General features: G+C 36.5%; 1 long non-coding RNA gene across 2 annotated transcripts; it reads right to left on the bottom strand.

The window, feature by feature from the left end:
* Positions 1-244: 244 nt before the first annotated feature.
* Positions 245-6,219, bottom strand: LOC116027192. Of its 2 annotated transcripts, none has more exons than XR_004099927.1 (3): positions 2,629-6,219; positions 1,896-2,258; positions 245-1,777 (listed from the first exon to the last, which is right to left on the bottom strand). It is a non-coding gene; the product is annotated as an uncharacterized LOC116027192 (long non-coding RNA). The 2 variants fall into 2 exon arrangements; XR_004099928.1 differs by having other exon boundaries at positions 1,896-2,254.
* Positions 6,220-6,589: the final 370 nt, after the last annotated feature.

The raw sequence follows: 6,589 nt of genomic DNA, 5'->3' as shown, positions 1-6,589 counted from the left end.
AGTACCTAAAATTCAACAGCACATACTTGAGTGTAAGGTCAAAAAATGCACCTTCAGAATAAATTGCAGTAGATGTTTCATATACATCTACTGCAATGTCTTCATCATCATTCAAGCCAAAAATACATAGCCTGTTCCAAAGTAAATTATCCCGAAAAGTCTTAGTAGCATAAAACAAGTAAACCAGCAGAATAATCCAAACTTGTACTCACTTTCTTCAAGAAGAACACACTAGAAAAAAATGTTCATAACTAAAAGTCCCAGCACAGCCATTGTGTTCTGTCATCATATATTATTGAATCATAGCTTCCACATAACTGATTATACACCAATGACTAGTTTGATTGAATATCTTGCTCTGTAAGCACATGCAACAAGAGAAAAAGACTTGTTGAACAATATTGAATAAGATGTCTTCACTGAAATTCAAAGCATTCACTTTATTCTCCCCAAAGTATCCAGTGATCAACAGCTTCAGCAAAGGAAGGTACCGAGGACGACCAAGGAAAAAAGCAGGACCCAGAGCAATAGATAGGTGGCATGAAAGGTCAGAAAGGTTGAATGACAAACACAAAATTATATTTCCACTGATACCGGCATAAAAGAAAACTCAATTGGATGGTAAGAGAAACCAAGGAGCTATTGCTAAGCCAACATTAAACAAACCTTGAATACACCTCACACTGACACCTACACCAGCTGTCTTCATTGATCCCATACTTGGATACACCTCACAACAAAATGCAAACTATAATCTCAGTGGACATCACCCGTAAACTGAATTAAGACAGAGAATCAGAGAGGCAATATAAAACTGTGCTTAAATGAAAGTTGCAAACTATAATCTAAGTGGGCATCAACCGTAAAAGCTGAATTAAGACGGAGAATTCCAAAGACTGGCAGCTGATGGACATTTCACATTCACCACTTGTTATTTAACACTATGCAACACAAAACAAGGCACCACTTGCACAATGATTCTAACATGTTACATGTAGCTAGTCACCAGAGTAAAAAGATACGGTTAATTTAGCTTTTCTTATCTATCCATCCTTCCAAATGACAACCATGACCTTGAAAGTTAATTTAGCCTGTTCCAAAGTAAATTATCCCGAAAAGTCATATAGTAGCATAAAACAAGCAAACCAGCAGAACAATCCAAACTTGTACTCACTTTCTTCAAGAAGACAAGGAACACACTATGACACTAAAAAAATTGTTCATAACTTAAAGTCCCAGCACACACCCCTTGTGTTCTGTAATCATACATTGAATCATAGCTTCACATAACTGATTATACACCAATGACTAGTTTGATTGAATATCTTGCTCTGTGAGCACCGGCAGCAAGAAAAAACTCTTGTTGAACAATATTGAATAGATGTCTTCACTAAAATTCAAAGCATTCACTTTATCCTCACCAAGGTATCCAGTGATCAACAGCTTCAGCAAACAAAGCCACAAAGGTACCGAGAAAGACCAAGGGAAAAAGCAGGACCAAGAACAATAGATAGGTGTTATAAAAGGTCTGAAAGGTTGAATGCCAAACACAAAAATATATTTCCAAGGAAAAAAGCAGGACCAAGAACAATAGATAGGTGGCATAAAAGGTCTGAAAGGTTGAATGCCAAACACAAAAATATATTTCCACTGGTACCGGCATAAAAGAAATCACAATTCGATGGTAAGAGATACCAAGAAGAGAGTGCTAAGCCAACATTAAACAAACCTTGAATACACCTCAAACTGTCTTCATTGATCCCATACTTGGATACACCTGACAACAAAATGCAAACTATAATCTCAGTGGATATCACCCGTAAATTGAATTAAGACAGAATCAGAGAGGCAATATAAAACTGTGCTTAGATGAAAGATGCAAAAAAGTGACACACCCTTCAAGATGTCCATTCAGTCATTCACCAATCCATACACTGAATCACAACTTCCAGATAAACTGATATGCACACAGGGACACGATAGTTGATCATACGCACTGACTGCCTTGACTGACAGGTGATAAGGTAAACCTTGCTCTAATAAGTCTATGACCACAGGCAACGTGCAAAAGGTCACTGGTCATCTCTAAAATAAGGGAAGGATCCATATACAGCATTACTTATCATAAAAGATCCTAGCTGTTGGCTATCCTTGGGGAGGCTCAGTAATCAGGTTCAGTGAAAACTAGCAATGAAATTCAGGAAACCACAGTCTCCACCAACCAAATTGCAGACTATATGAATTGTATATCATCCTACCTATGGACCAAAGAAAACAAAGCTAAAATATCAAATGTGGAAGAATCAAAAGATTAGATAAGTGTTCTGAAAGATAACAGAGGTCAAGTCACAACTAGAGCATTAGAATACAGGGAATTGCATAACTTCCCCCAGCCAAAGAGAAGAATGATTGAACCATACATGGTATAAAAGAATTGATGCAAAACAATGGGCAATGGTCTAAAAGATCAATTTGAAACAATGGATGGTGGTATAAAAGGATGAATTAGAGACATCAAAACAACATCTAAATTTGCAGCATAAGCTGGAGGGAACAGTGGTATACAAATGCAAAAGAAACCTTGAGCAAATTAGATTGTAAGAGAAACCAGAGCAAACAGTACAGTACCATGCAGACATGAAGGCACCTCCACTACCTCAGTCTAATCCCATTATTGAACGCACCTTGCAACAATAGAGGGCCCATATGGAATTGCACCAAAATGAAAGATAACCATGCTTCTACATATGTAGATTCAAATCTCACATCCATAATACATCGGATGGAATAGGAAAAGGAAGAGACATTGGTGAATTTGGTTTCACCATAGTGACAGAGAATTAAAGCCTTGTTTTTTAAAGATACAAGTACACTGAACAATAACCTCGGTGATCCTTTAAAAGATTGACAAACCTCCAATAAACAAAACCTTGCCGAACAACAATGACCAGTTGAAAGGTTTCCCCAATCTCTAAAACTGGCCACTGACGACATTAACCCTCTTTTCTATGACAAATGCACCAGAAAACAATGCAAAGCCTGCACTATGTTACATGTATAATCACTTAATAAAGAAAAGATTGAACTTAGCCATCCTCATGCCCATCCACACAAATGTCCATCACACATTTTACTCAAGAAGTCTCCATCCATCACTTCACCAGACACTGTACTGTAGAAACATAAGAACATAGCCGAGCAGTAGAAAGGCATGGATAGAGATGATCAAAGCAAATGAAACATGATGAAAGTTGCAACAATCCCTGAGATGGCATGCTAATGAGTGATGACACCGTATTCTTGGAGGCTAGCATATCTTTTGTGACTCATACACAAAGCACTACAACATAATTTAATAAAAGGCCTCCCCACTAAGACAGAAGTTAGGGATATAACCTCACATAACCTTCATCAGACGCAAGCCACTGACAGCTACAAGTGAACTTGGAAAAGATGATTGACGGCCACAAGTGAACATACGGATATAGCCTCACATAACCTTCATCAAGCACAAGCCATTGACAGCCACATGTGAACTTCGAAAAGATAAGCCATTTAGAAGGATAAGAACAAGGAAATACAATTAAAAACTGCTACAGGAAAAGAAAAATGAGAGAAATGGCTTAAAAACATGACAACCATACATCTAGACCATGTTGCAACAAAGAAACCTACAATAACTGAGAAAGACAGAAATGGGAGAAAGAATATCAAACCATAGCTTCCAGCATTCATCAAACAGGTGAAAGTTGAGTTGCCCGGATCATGGGTGCACTCGAATGACCAGTATATTACGAATGGGAAACTCCTGATCTGTTATAACTCTAGGCAAACAGCCATGTTGCACACATGCACCAAGTATATAATGAAATTAAATTTACAGGTTTCTTTGTCCACAAGATGTAGATGCCCATTCACCTGCCCACATGTTTGGATCAAAGCAGTAAACAACTAAACAACTACAGTACCTAGGTACTTCAAGATGCACGTATCCTCAAAGATACACATTGACATATCAGTGTAGAAATAAAGGCCACATAGTAATGTCCAAAAGAAACTTGTGGATCTGAATTTGATTGCTCCCCCAGTGCCAGTGAATTAAAAGAAAAACATCAAAGAAGATAAATTGCACAAAAATTAGAGTAGAAGGGCACAGAATAGTAGTGCACTGGTTTCTAGGAGATGCGTACAGCGCCTTAAGATCCTTAGAAAATAATATGCTGGCATAATTATGGACCTAGCATCAACAAAATACAGAGAACGTCTTAGTTCCGCATCAGCACCATAACACATTAGCAGATGAATGAGAACATAGATGTGTGGTGGGAGATTTAAATAACACCAAACCAAACCCTTCTCAACGACAGCATCTAGCCAATAATTCAAATCCCTTACAAGAACTCACTCTTCAATCCAAAGACTCGGTAGCAATCAACTCTACAGAAAGTTTATTAAACCAGAATTCAGCAGTAAACATCTTGATCACCCCAAAACAAAGAAAAGAAAAAAGAAGTTAGATGTCTCTGGCCAATATTATTAAGAGATCCAATCCACTTAGATGGCATAATATTTAATCTTGAAGACCAGACTCTTGGCATAGCTATGGACCTAGCATCAACAAAATCCAGAGAACCACTTAGTTTGTATGCATCAGCAACATAACAAATCAACAGATGAATAAGAACAAAGATGTGTGATGAGATCTTTTAATAACAACAAATAGAACACTTCTCAAGGACTGGATCCTGCCAATAATCCATTACAATAACTCACTTTTCAACCCAATAACTCCACAACAATCAAAATCTACAGAAAATTTATAACCCAGAATTCAACAGTAATCATCTTGATCACCTCAAAACAAATGAAAGAAAGAAAAGGTTAGATGTAGCTGGCCAGGATAAATAAGGAATACAATCCAATTAGATTGCAATGTAGATAGCATCTAATTTTGAAGATCATCATAATTGTTGGCATAGATATGGACCTAGCATCCACAAAATCCAGAGAACCACTTAGTTTGTATGCATCAGCAACATAACACATCAACAGATGAATAAGAACAAAGATGTTTGATAATAAGAGATAACACCAAACCGAACACGTCTCCAGGACTGGATCTAGCCAATAACCCACATCCGTTATAAGAACTCACTCCATAGCAATCAACATCTACAGAAAGTTTATAAACCAGAATTCAGCAGTAAACATCTTGATCACCGGAAAACAAAGAAAAGAAAAAAGGAAAAAAAGAAAGGGTTAGATGTAGCTGGCCAGTATAAAAAAGGGATCTGATCCAATTAGATGGCGATCTAGATAGTATCTAATCTTGAAGATCAGACTGTTGGCATAGCTATGGACCTAGCATCAACAAAACCGGAGAGAACTATGCATCAGCTCCATAAAACATCAATAGATGGATGAGAACAAAGATGGTTGATGAGAGATTTTAATAACAGCAAACCAAACACGTCTCAAGGACTGGATCTAGCAAATAATCCACATCCATTACAAGAACTTACTCCTCAACCAAATAACTCCATAGCAACCGACATCTACAGAAAATTTATAAACCTAAACAGTAATCATCTTGATCACCCCAAAACAATGGAAAGAAAAGAGAAAGGAAAAAAAAGGTTATATGTAGCTGGCCATTATAAATAAGGGATCTGATCCAATTAGATGGCGATCTAGATAGTATCTAATCTTGAAGATCATCAGACTGTTGGCATAGCCATAGACCTAGCATCAACAAAACCGAGAGAACCACTTAGTTTATATGCATCAGCGCCATAACACATCAATAGATGGATGAGAACAAAGATGTTTGATGAGAGATTTTAATAACACCAAAACGAACACATCTCAAGGACTGAATCTCGCCAATAATTCGACAACGGTCACAGGAACGCATCGCCAATAATTCGCCAATCTGGCAAGTATGAATATTAAGTAATCCTATCCAATTAGATCGTGATCGAGATAGTATCAAGTTAGAGAAACCCATTAATATTCAGAATCCAAATAGCAACCAATAAACGCAAAAATATTAAATCCCCAGAATATTAAATCGAAGCACAGGATAAAGCAAACTGATGGCTTGTTGAGACAAATACAACCAAAGGGAACCCAGACTCCTTGTAGCAAGAACCCTAAATCCGAAGATAAAAGGGGGGAGAAATCACGAATAGGGGAAGAGAGATTAGAAAAAATAATAGGAGGGAGGTTACCCTGAGTAGAATTGTATGATGGGACTGTATTTATATAGTTGATTATGGCGGTTAGGAATACACGCTTATTGGATATTAGCCACGACTGAAATCCTATTCATGGTTGGTATTGAAGAAAACGGGCAAATTATTATATGGATCATCAAAGAAAACTATATATTTTTAATATATTAAAAAAAAGTACTTTATTGATGTATTAAATGTATATTATATAAAATAGTGTATTTTAAATATTTAAATAATGTCTTTTTTAAAATATAAGGTATATTTTTAATATATTTAAAATATATTATTTGTATACTGAATGTACATTATTTGATAATATACAAAATAATGTATTTTTTGTACTTAAATAATAG

Source organism: Ipomoea triloba, chromosome 8, assembly GCF_003576645.1.
Source record: "Ipomoea triloba cultivar NCNSP0323 chromosome 8, ASM357664v1".
Classification (NCBI taxonomy): Eukaryota; Viridiplantae; Streptophyta; class Magnoliopsida; order Solanales; family Convolvulaceae; genus Ipomoea; species Ipomoea triloba.
This window is presented reverse-complemented; position numbering and strand designations above follow the sequence as displayed.